This window comes from Conger conger, chromosome 5 (genome assembly GCF_963514075.1).
Source record: "Conger conger chromosome 5, fConCon1.1, whole genome shotgun sequence".
NCBI classification, from domain to species: domain Eukaryota; kingdom Metazoa; phylum Chordata; class Actinopteri; order Anguilliformes; family Congridae; genus Conger; species Conger conger.
In genome coordinates this window covers 51,201,698-51,212,807 of record NC_083764.1, presented here as the reverse complement: position 1 = coordinate 51,212,807, position 11,110 = coordinate 51,201,698, and the positions used below count along the sequence as shown (strand labels likewise).

The 11,110-nt window shown below is 42.2% G+C and overlaps 1 pseudogene; it reads left to right on the top strand.

Moving 5' to 3' along the window:
• Window positions 1-2,840: 2,840 nt before the first annotated feature.
• On the top strand, window positions 2,841-4,668 carry LOC133128912 (alpha-amylase-like; annotated as a pseudogene).
• The last annotated feature ends 6,442 nt before the right edge of the window (window positions 4,669-11,110 follow it).

Here is an 11,110-nt window from a genome sequence, read left to right as displayed (position 1 = left end):
GCCGTCACCCAGTGCAAGGAACCTCGGCGTGGTGATGGACAGCAGACTGTCCCTTTCCGAGAACATTGCGGTGGTGACCCGGTCTTGCAGGTTCTTCCTATACAACATACGGAGAATCCGCCCCTTTCTCACCCCCTACTCGACCCAGCTCCTGGTCCAAGCGATGGTTCTGTCCCGCCTGGACTACTGCAATTCCCTCTTGGCTGGCCTCCCAGCGTCCGCCATCAGACCCCTCCAACTCATCCAGAATGCAGCAGCTCGTCTGGTCTTCAACCTTCCCAAATACTCACACGTCACCCCCCTGCTTACTTCCCTCCACTGGCTGCCTGTCATGGCTCGCATCAAATTCAAAACATTGGTGCTAGCCTTCCAAGCAGTTAAGGGGTCTTCCCCAGCTTATCTGCAAAAAATCATCAGACCCTACACCCCTGCCAGACCTCTTCGTTCAGCCTCCACAGGTCGCTTGGCACCTCCCCCTCTCAGAACCTCCACCTCACGCTCACGACTGTCTGTTCTGGCCCCACGGTGGTGGAACGAACTCCCCGTTGAGGTCAGAACTATAGAATCTCTCCCCACCTTCAAGCGCAAGCTGAAGACACACCTCTTCAAGCAGCACCTCTCCCCATCCCTCCCTACCTCCCTGTGAACCTTAATTGTTGTCTCTGTGACTTGCTTTGTGTATCGGTATTTTTAGTTGGCTAGGTAAGCAGTGTTTGGATAGTTAACTTTGGTCACTTTTGCTCTGTTTGTTTGTTTGTTAAAAAAAAAAAAAAAAAAAAAAAAAATTGCCCTTGTCCTTATCTTTGTTGTACAGGTAGCAGTTGAAATTGTACTTCCCTCTAGTGTCTTTCAGCGAACTTATCCCTGGTTATGGGTATGCACTTGTTGTACGTCGCTCTGGATAAGAGCGTCTGCCAAATGCCAATAATGTAATGTAATGTAATGTAATGTAATCTCTAATCATCTGCAGGAGTATGTCATTTTTCTTGTTTGACCACAAGAAAGGTGACTGGTTCTGTTGATTTTGGTGATGTTGCTGTTGTTGCTAGTATCTTTGGTTGATGGGTATGTCTGTTGTGTCAGATCTCCCCTCCCTCTGAGAGCGTTGTCCTCTCAAATCCCTGGCGGCCGTGGTAGCAGAGGTACCAGCCAATCAGCTACAACCTGTGCTCCCGATCAGGAAGTGAGCAAGAATTGAGAGACATGGTCACCAGGTGCAATAACATTGGGGTAAAATATTATTAAACATTCAGTTTTTGTGATTGAATGTAGTACGTTTCTCCAAGAAAGTCCAGAAATTAGTCCAGCAGTACCCAAGGGAGACAGAACATTATGTGGAAGTAATTAAATAGAATTAGTGAGCATGCAGCTGACAAATAGGTATTTGTTATGGAATTCGCACTGGCACTTACACTGAGGTTTTCCTCACCCGTAATATAATGCAGTATGCCAAAGTAACCTGCAGTGGTTTATACGATTCAACTAGTGTCCTATTCTGTTGTTAGTGTGGCACATAATGATGATTTGTTCCTCCAGGTGAATATCTATGCTGATGTGGTCATCAACCACATGTGTAAAGCTATTGTGGGCGAAGGCAATCATTCATCCTGTGGCACATACTTTAATGCCCACAAGCTCGACTTCCTCTCCATGCCCTACTCCGCCTGGGACTTCAATAATGAAAAATGCAAGACAGACAGTGGTAATATCGAGAACTACCATGACATTGTCCAGGTATAATTACAAAGAATAACTTAATCTTTGATTGAATTAACCTATTCCTTGTGTAAGCTTGTTAATTTGTACTTATATACATTGTACTTTTATGCAATTTTAGGATTTATGGTAGAAGGTATTGTAGATATGAATTGTGGGAGCGCCATGGCTCAGGCAGTAAGAGCAGTCGGAGGGTTGCCGGTTCGATCCCCCGCCTGGGCTGTGTCGAAGTGTCCCAGAGCAAGACACCTAACCCCCAGAAAAGCTCCTGAAGAGCTGGTCGGGGCCTTGCATGGCAGCCAATCGCCATCGGTGTATGAATGGGTGAATGGAGAAGCATCAATTGTACAGCGCTTTGGATAAAGGCGCTATATAAATGCCTGCCATTTACCATATTGTTCAGTACCATGTATTCAAATTGGCTAAAGTCTATATACACTCAATGAGCACTTTATTAGGTATTTATTATACATTTTTTTTTTGAATTATTGGTCTTCTGCTGCTGTAGCCTATCCACTTAGAGGTTTGACCCGTTGTGTGTTCAGAGATGCTCTTTTGCATACCACTGTAGTTATTTGCATTACTATCTCCTTCCTGTCAGTTCACTGGATGTTTTTTGTTTTAAACACCACTCTCTGCAAACGCTAGAGACTGTTGCATGTGAAAGGATTTACACAGGAGATCAGCAGTTTCTGAGATACTCAAACCACCCTGTCTGGCACCAACACTCATTCCATGGTCGAAGTCACTTATATCACGTTTCTTGAAATTCTGAAATTTGGTCTGAGAAACAGCTGAACCTCTTGACCATATCTGCATGTGTATATGGATTCAGTTGCTGCCACATGATTGGCTGATTAAATACTTGCATTACCAAGCTGGTGTACACGTCTATTGAATAAATTGTTCACTGAGTGTATATTTGTTTGAATATTAAATATTTGTTGTGACCAATCAGCCATGACATCCTGGTTTTGCTGAGAAATGTTGTTCTCTAACCCTAGCGTGGTTGGCTCCAGCATAGGTAGTTCAGCTGTTTCAGTGGGGAAAAAGTCATCACTACTGCCTAATCAGTGAGCGGGAGAGGGGGGGGGGGGGGGGCACTTTGTCAATATACAGTATATATGTATTTTATCTACCAAGAGGTGAGCCTTACTGAAGCATTCAGTCAGTAAGAACCTCAGGTATGAGGGCATGTTGACTGGTGGATGGAGTGCTAATCCTACTTTTGTGTTTCCCACATTCTACTGTAGGTTATTGACCTTGGTGGGGAACCCATTACTGCAAGTGAGTATACTGGTCTGGGTCAGGTCACAGAATTCAAGTACAGTCATCCGCAAAATGCATGGTGAAAAGATGGCCTATCTGAGGTAAGATATGTTATATGTGAATAGGCACAATAAAAAAATGTCTTATCAATAATTATAAAATAGTTGAGAAATTAATTTGCTTTTAGAGATTTAGCAAAAGCCTGTTAGTGAATCTAGACATGATTGTATGTCTTTGTGTGTATGTGTGTGGGCACGTTTGTATGTGCATGTATGTATTTGTGTGTATGCCTGTATGTGTGTATGTGTTCCTAATTGTCCTGGGTCTGCTACAGGAACTGGGGTGAAGGCTGGGGATTCATGTCCTCGGACAAGGCTTTAGTGTTTGTGGACAATCATGACAACCAGAGAGGCCATGGAGCAGGAGGTAGCTCAGTTATCACCTTCTGGGACCCCAGGTAACTTGTGTTACTTCGATACTACTCTGGACCTGGAGACCATAGGAAATAGCACTGTCACACTGTCACATCTGGTTTCTGTCTTTCTTGTTGCTCAGAATTTACAAAATGGCCATGGGTTTTATGCTGGCCCATCCATATGGAGTAACCAGGGTGATGTCTAGCTTCCGCATGGGATCGTCACATTGTGGATGGAAAGGTAACTCGTGTTTGTGTGAGCTGAAATGTGGTTTCATTAGAAGCAATAGCTGACACCATGTTTCAGAGGTTGCAGCAATGAATGCTAGTAAAATACAAAAGTATTGAGACAGAAATGTCAATTCCTTTGTTTTTGCTATGTATTGAAGACAATTAAGTTTGACCTCAAATGATGTACATGAGGTGACAGATCTGAATTTCTGATTTTATTTCCTGGTATTTTTATCTAGATTTGTTAAACAACTTCATACACCTTTTGTATCAGACCACCCAATTTTTAGGTGAGCAAAAGCATTGGAACATGTGACACTGACAGGTGTTTCTGAAATTCTACTCTTAGTTTTGGAAATAAACTGTGAAGACTGCATTTGTGTTAGAAAAGATAAACCAACAGAGAGCTGTCTTTGGGAGAAAAGCTGTGAAAAAAAGGGGAAATCGATCAGCGCCATTGCACAATAATTAGGTATAGCTTGTATAATAACTTGGAATGTCCTGAGAAAGAAAGAAACCACTGCTGTACTGAGCAACAAACATCAAACAGGTCGACCAAGGAAAACAACAGCAGTTGATGACAGAAACACTGTAGGAGCTATGAAACTGTGAAACTGTGAAATGCCAAAACATCAGTCAGTGACATCACAAACAATCTCCACAGGGCAGGGGTGAAGGTATTTAGATTTAGATTTAGAGAGCAGCAATATAGATGCTATACCACAAGATGTAAACCACTCGCCAGTAGTAAGAATCAGAAGGTATTATTTTCAAAGAAGAGATGAGCCAGACAAGTTCTGGAACAAAGTTTTATGGACAGATGAGATTAAGATTAATCTCTGCAACTGCAATTAATACATTGAAAGCTATTCCCTTACTGACATTAGCATTTACCGTGTGTTGTTTTTCAGGACCAGAATGACTGGATGGGACCCCCAAGCTACTCAAATGGTTCCAGAAAGCCTGTCCCCATCAACCCGGACACCACCTGTGGGGACGGCTGGGTGTGCGAGCACAGATGGCGCCAGATCAGGTGAGTAAGAGGTTAAGCTACAGTAATCATTTTATGGTAAATGGTACATGGTTGGCATTTATATATATAAATATTTACCCAAAATGCTTCACAACTGATGCTTCTCATTCACCCATTCGTACACACGCTCACACACCAACAGTGATTGTCTGCCATCCAAGGCACCAACCAGCTTGTCAGGAGCATTTAGGGATTTGGTGTCTTGCTCAGGGACAGTTCGACACACCACAGGCGGGGAATCGAACCAGCAACACTCCGACTGCCAGGCGACTGCGCTTATCACCTACCTCCTGAGCCAATGTCGCCAAGAAGAATAACAACCCCACAGCTTACAAGAATAAGAGCAGGAGGAGAGTGTGTGACTGGTGTGTGAACATGGGCATTGACTGAGGGGAAGGGGCAAAAGGTGTAGAATAGGGAGAATGGGTGTTTTTGTTTATTTGTCTGGTTGTGTGGTGTACTAGTTGGGAATTTGAGATTTGAGATTTGAGATTTTGCTGCAGTTTATCCTGGGCCGTGCTAATTACTGTATCAGTGTGTGGTGTGTGTGTCAGCTGCTTAAGCGGGTGTGAGCTATGCCTTGCCTGCTCTGACTCCTCAGCCTATGGGTTTTGCCGACAGCAGTGGAGGGTTGGTCCTGTAAGGAGGAGAGGGAACCAGGGTTAGTGTGTGTGTGAAACTCATTCATTCATTCATTATCCCAACCCGCTTATCCCGAACAGGGTCGCAGGGGGGCTGGAGCCTATCCCAGCATACATTGGGCGAAAGGCAGGAATACACCCTGCACAGGTCGCCAGGACACACACACCATTCAGTCACACACTCATACCTATGGGCAATTTACACTCTCCAATCAGCCTCACCTGCATGTCTTTGGACTGTGGGAGGAAACCGGAGTACCCAGAGGAAACCCACACAAACACGGGGAGAACATGCAAACTCCACACAGAGAGGCCGCGGCCAACGGGGATTCGAACCCAGAACCTCCTTGCTGTGAGGCGTGTGTGTGAAACTGTCTTATGAAATAAAATAGTCTATTGTCTTGTCAGCCTCTCTGTGTGCTGGTTGGGCTGTCTCCTGGGTTGATTCCTTAAAATATATGGAAGGGGAACTTTGGTGAAGGATGGCTGGGGTTTATCGGGGTCCCAGCTGTGGTTTACCCCAGGCACTGATATAACCAGCTATATTGTGCTGAAAAAATATATGATTATAAGATTGCATCACAATTTACACTTTAAATTTCTTTAAAGTGGAAACAAATAAAAGTAATCCTGTTTCACTGGGGCGTAAGATTGAGTTAACACATGTAAAATCCATGGCACAAACATAGTAGATGGAACAAGAATGGAATCTTATAGAATCCCCATTCACTTGTAATGACCACTACCATCATAACCCATTTAAGGTATAGTAAACTGCATAAATCCGAATGCTCAGTTGGAAAATAAACATTTAATATTGTTCACATTGCTGTATAACTCTAATGTAATGACATGTATGGGAAGTGAAAGCACCAGGCTCAGAGGAGCCATGGCCTAACTTCCAGATCAGGGCATTGATCAGCAGGGCAGTTAATGCCCTGGATGTTTCTCTCCCAGAAGACCCCAAGGGTCCCTTGCTGCACTTGACGATGACAGTGATGCCTCTTCTCCAAGACTTTGAGGAGATAATACAGAAGCAGTTGTGGTTGGGCAGCCACATGCCCAAGTTATCTGCTCACTAGGATGTGCAGAGCAATGGCAATCCAGATACGGCTGGCCAAGGGTGCACTTTGACTGTACCTGTGACTGTACCGTGTCACCTCAGCTCCAGGATGAGCAGGGCATGGTTGCATTGGGGCCATTGGACATGAAGCTGAGCATCTCAGCACAAAAATGTTTTTGGAGCTGGGGGAAGTTCTACTTGCTCTCCATAATTTTTTGCCTCTGCTGGTCAGGACAGACAACATGGTGGCTGCTGCATAGTATATCAACAGACCCTGGCACAACAGTGGCTTCCTGCACTGCTATATTGCACATTCTGTTTTCTTTTTTGGAAAATGTTAAAAATCTAAAAAATGAAAAAATGATACCAAGTCCTCCATGGTATTGACTCACAGTGTGATTCACACTAATCAGAAAACCTGTCAGAAAACACTTTATATGGCACCTCAAATAATCTACACAATAAATTGGATTGAACCAATAGATTTTGATAAAGCCAAGATAAATATATCCCCTCAAAATGCTCATCTTAAACAGCATGTAGCCTCTTAGTCATGGTTTTTCATTAGCAAAATGTGCATCCCCATAACCTTTGGATAAAAGCATATGATTCATGCTGTTTACCTCATGATGTTGTTTAAAACACATTCAAGGACACATGGAACGAGCCAGATGATTACTGTCATTCAGTGGGAGGGGGGCCATGTTTATTGGTTTCATTTTTTGGTTTTCCGATATAAAGACTAACTGATGATTGTTTTTGAATGGAAATTGTATTTTTCAAATAACTATTTACCCCATTGTAAATGGCTATATCCCTACAGCATCCTCTTATTCTCCAGTGATTGTATTGTATTTTATTTTGATTTTATGTATTTATTCATGGTTGTCATTGCCTTCCATGGCAATAAAATACATCATCTGCATTGAACCCATCCTAAATCCTTAGGAGCAGTGGGCAGCCATAGTCTGGCACCCGGGGACCAACTCCAGTTCAGTGCCTCAAGGGCAATGGCAGGAGCACACCAAGGGGCAATTTAGACTCTCCAGTTAACCTAACCTGCATGTTTTTGGACTGTAGGAGGAAACAGGAGGAAAAAACTGCTGCATACAAACAGTAGCTGTGCAATGAACCATCGCATGGGGTGGAGCAACGTTTCCAGCAGAGGTATTCTTTCATGTTGAGCATGCGAGCATTGTCATAGCACTGATCTTCTCTCACTCCATTCTTTAGACCCACAAGCATAACACATGCTCTGCCAGCTCAGCACGCAATTGTATGTCAACACGGCCCTAAAAATGTTTTGCAATTCTGTTTCAAGAGTTGAGCAAACATTTTCACTATGGCAAAATAAACATTTAAAGAACATGGTAAAGAAGAGTGCCACTGGCAACACTACAAAGCACAAATGTGGAACATAAAATAAAGAGAGAAGTGATTAAAAAGTTTCTGAGTGATGTTTGCCGTTTACATCCTACCTGCTCATCTGTGCTCACATGCTTTTCTTCCCACTGAGAAGATGGCATGACATAAAAAAAACACATTGCTTTAACTTGCAATAGTTTTTGGAGGAAAAAACGCTCCCCCCAAGCAGAGGAACATGACTTTCAGGCCAACCTGGACATTGGCCAGCTCAAAACCTTTATGACAAAAATTAGAAAACAGCTGTTTACACACACTTATGGGATCTTCTCTTGGTTATCTCATTCAAACTGTCTTTTCTTCTTTTAACTTCCCGTGGGCCTGCATGAGCAAAAAAAAGGAAATTGTTGGTTATTTTTTTTATGAATTTCCCTTTTTATTGCTCACTGGACACAGAAAAGAATCTGATTATAAACTGGTCTTCCCCCTAAGCACAAGTAAAAAAGTCAAAGGGAGAGTTTGTGTGTGTGTGTGTGTGTGTGTGTGTGTGAGAGAGGGAGAATGAGAGAGAGAGAAGCATGGATTTGTGTGTGTGTGCTTCTGTGTGTGTGTGTGAGTGAGAGAGCAAAGTGGAGAGGTTCAGAAAGTAAGAAAGAGACAGGCAGAAATACAGAGAAAAAAGTAGTGAGCAAGGGGAGTTGTAAGAGGCAAATATATTGGGGAGAATTTTGCAGAGTGAAAAGGAAAAGACTAGGCAGAGAACAGAAAGAGCGGAGAGAGAAGAGCCAGTCCAAGGTTAGCTCAGCAGACTCTGTGAAGGGAGGGATCCATGTTTGCTCAGTGGAGGGAGTGTCAGGTGAGTGGAAACAGTGGAGGTGAGATCCAGTATGAGATTCAACTTTGTTGTCATGGTAACCAGACCTCAGTGATTTTCAGAAACAAAAGAAAAAAATTCAGGAAGAAAAAAGAAAGCAGGAGAGAGACTGAAATCACTGTCTTGCACCATGGAATTGAAGAGAGACAACCAATGTGTCGATGGCAGAAAGGGCTGTGGTTTTAGACAGGTTGCGCTGGGTGCAACATATTGCGCCTGCTGAATTATTTTGCTTGTTCCATCTCCTGGACCTAGGGACTGTGATGGGCACTGTACCTACCGATTAGAAACACAATTGTATATTTCTACCAAACTGGAAATAAGTCGGCCGGACTTGCAATAAAGGTGAGCTAAGAAAAAAAAAACGATGTGTTTGTTCATGCAAGTTCTGAATAGTATATTTTTGTTCTTATATTGGAACATGATTTTTTGATGTAGAGAAATGCTATCAAGTAGGGATGGGCATTTTCAGTATTTTCATGTTTTGGTAACCGCCAACATTTAATCAATTAAAAATCCATAATAGGCTTTACAATCATGCTGCAATAGGCTGAACCACAGCCAAAACAATATAAGTCAGTATAAGCACATTAATTAGACATATTACTGCACAACAGGGGCATTATTTCAACTTGGGTAAAAAATGACAAAAGACAGCATGTAACATGGTAATATTTCCAGTCTCCAAATATTTTGAAGGCATGACACTGACAAGGGATGATTGCATGAAAAGGGAAACTTGAAACATCAAGACCAAGCTATTAAATAATAGGTGACTCGCTGAACAACAGATATTGTAACTATATACCTGAGGACTGGCATGGAACAACATAGGCTACCTGGAGACAAGGTTGCCAGCTAATACGCGACTGTGCTTTTTCCAAAGTGAAAAAAGGTAGTTGCGGTTTTTCGGCTGGTTGCCCATTTGTATGGAAATGTAACAAGTAACCAGTTTTTCCACATTTATGGCTAGTCTACGATTGTTCAAGGACACTAGTTGTTAAACTTTTCAACATACGGCTTCCTGAAAGCTTCCATATTTCAGTAATCAAGAGTTAATTTCAATAGTAATACAATTATTCATTTTTTTATCCCATGGGCTTTGAAGAACAATTCAGCATTTTCAAATAGGAATCGTACCCAGAGGTAAAATATGAGTTACTCTATGTCCCAGTAGGACTAAGGATTTAACATTCAAATAGAGCTTTGCACACACTTCAATTCCCGATACAAGATCTTGTGTACTCCCCAGTTCACAAATGACACTGCTACTGTTCATTCCCAAACCGATCTGCATTGTTAGGACTCAAATATAAAAGCAGACAGTGAGCTATTTTATAAACTTTAAAACACAATTTAGAAATATGTAAGCTTGAGAGAGAGATTATGTTTTTCTGTCATTTATATGTTTACAGAATGTCTGATAGAGGCTTTCTATTTGATCCATGACCAAGATGTCTGTCAAGTATTCACTTTAACCAAAATCTATGAAAGGACTGTTCTGAAGCATAAATACACAAAAACAAGTGATGTTTTGCCAAGCTTTCAGCAGAGTGACTTTTTGCATGCCAGTGGTGTTACAGTTCTAAGTACTGGCCACCAGAACCCACCAGCTTCCCAGCTCTAGTTTGTCATTTTTCGGCATCTTCATCTTCATAATCATTGTATAACTCTTTTTCACCCATTTCACTGTGTAAATAAGTTCCTAGGTCCCACTGTGTTCTTGCTTGGTCTTACCACATTACCATTTTTGCAGATCCAGTCGCCACTATTTATTCTACCTTGGAAGTCTCCAAAATCCAAATTAAACTGGCAGGAATTCATGCACAACAGCTGAAAAAAGTGAGGTCATGGACATATAATAAAAAGATAGCGGGAACAGCCTGAGGTACATCGTAAGTAGATTTGTAGGCTAGATAATTGCGTAATTCAACAGATGTCAACTATAAAAATGTGTAGAATAGAACCTGATAACCAGACCTAGTAGCAGCAGTTAAAGGGTGATTCTGTGACAACAATAAAGCGTAAATGTCAGACCTGGGACAAATATGTCATTGTTTGGAGATGTGCTTGATTGATCTTGCCTGGTGCAATTGAGACAACCAATAGGCTTGCACTTTCTGAGAATATTTCATAGGTTCCAATACACCAGACAAGCTCAGTAAAGCATAGAAAAGTATTTGAATCTAAAACAATTACATATTTGACCCAGGTCTGGAACTTTACAGGCCGCACAAAATGTGTTCACACACCACAGTGGAGAGGTTGTGTTTCAGAGGTTGTGCTGACTGGCCATGTAATTGCTCACTGCCTGGCAGAGTGAACCCTTGAACTCTCTTTCACTCTCACTCTCCCTGCTGGTTAAGAAGTGTGAATATGATCTTAAGACCACTACTGTGTCTTCACCTAAAAAACTTCAGAGAGGGACTGAAAAGACACATTGTCCAACACTGGAACCCCAGTCACTCAAAAAGTTATGCTTTGTACCAGTAAGAAACTGCATACC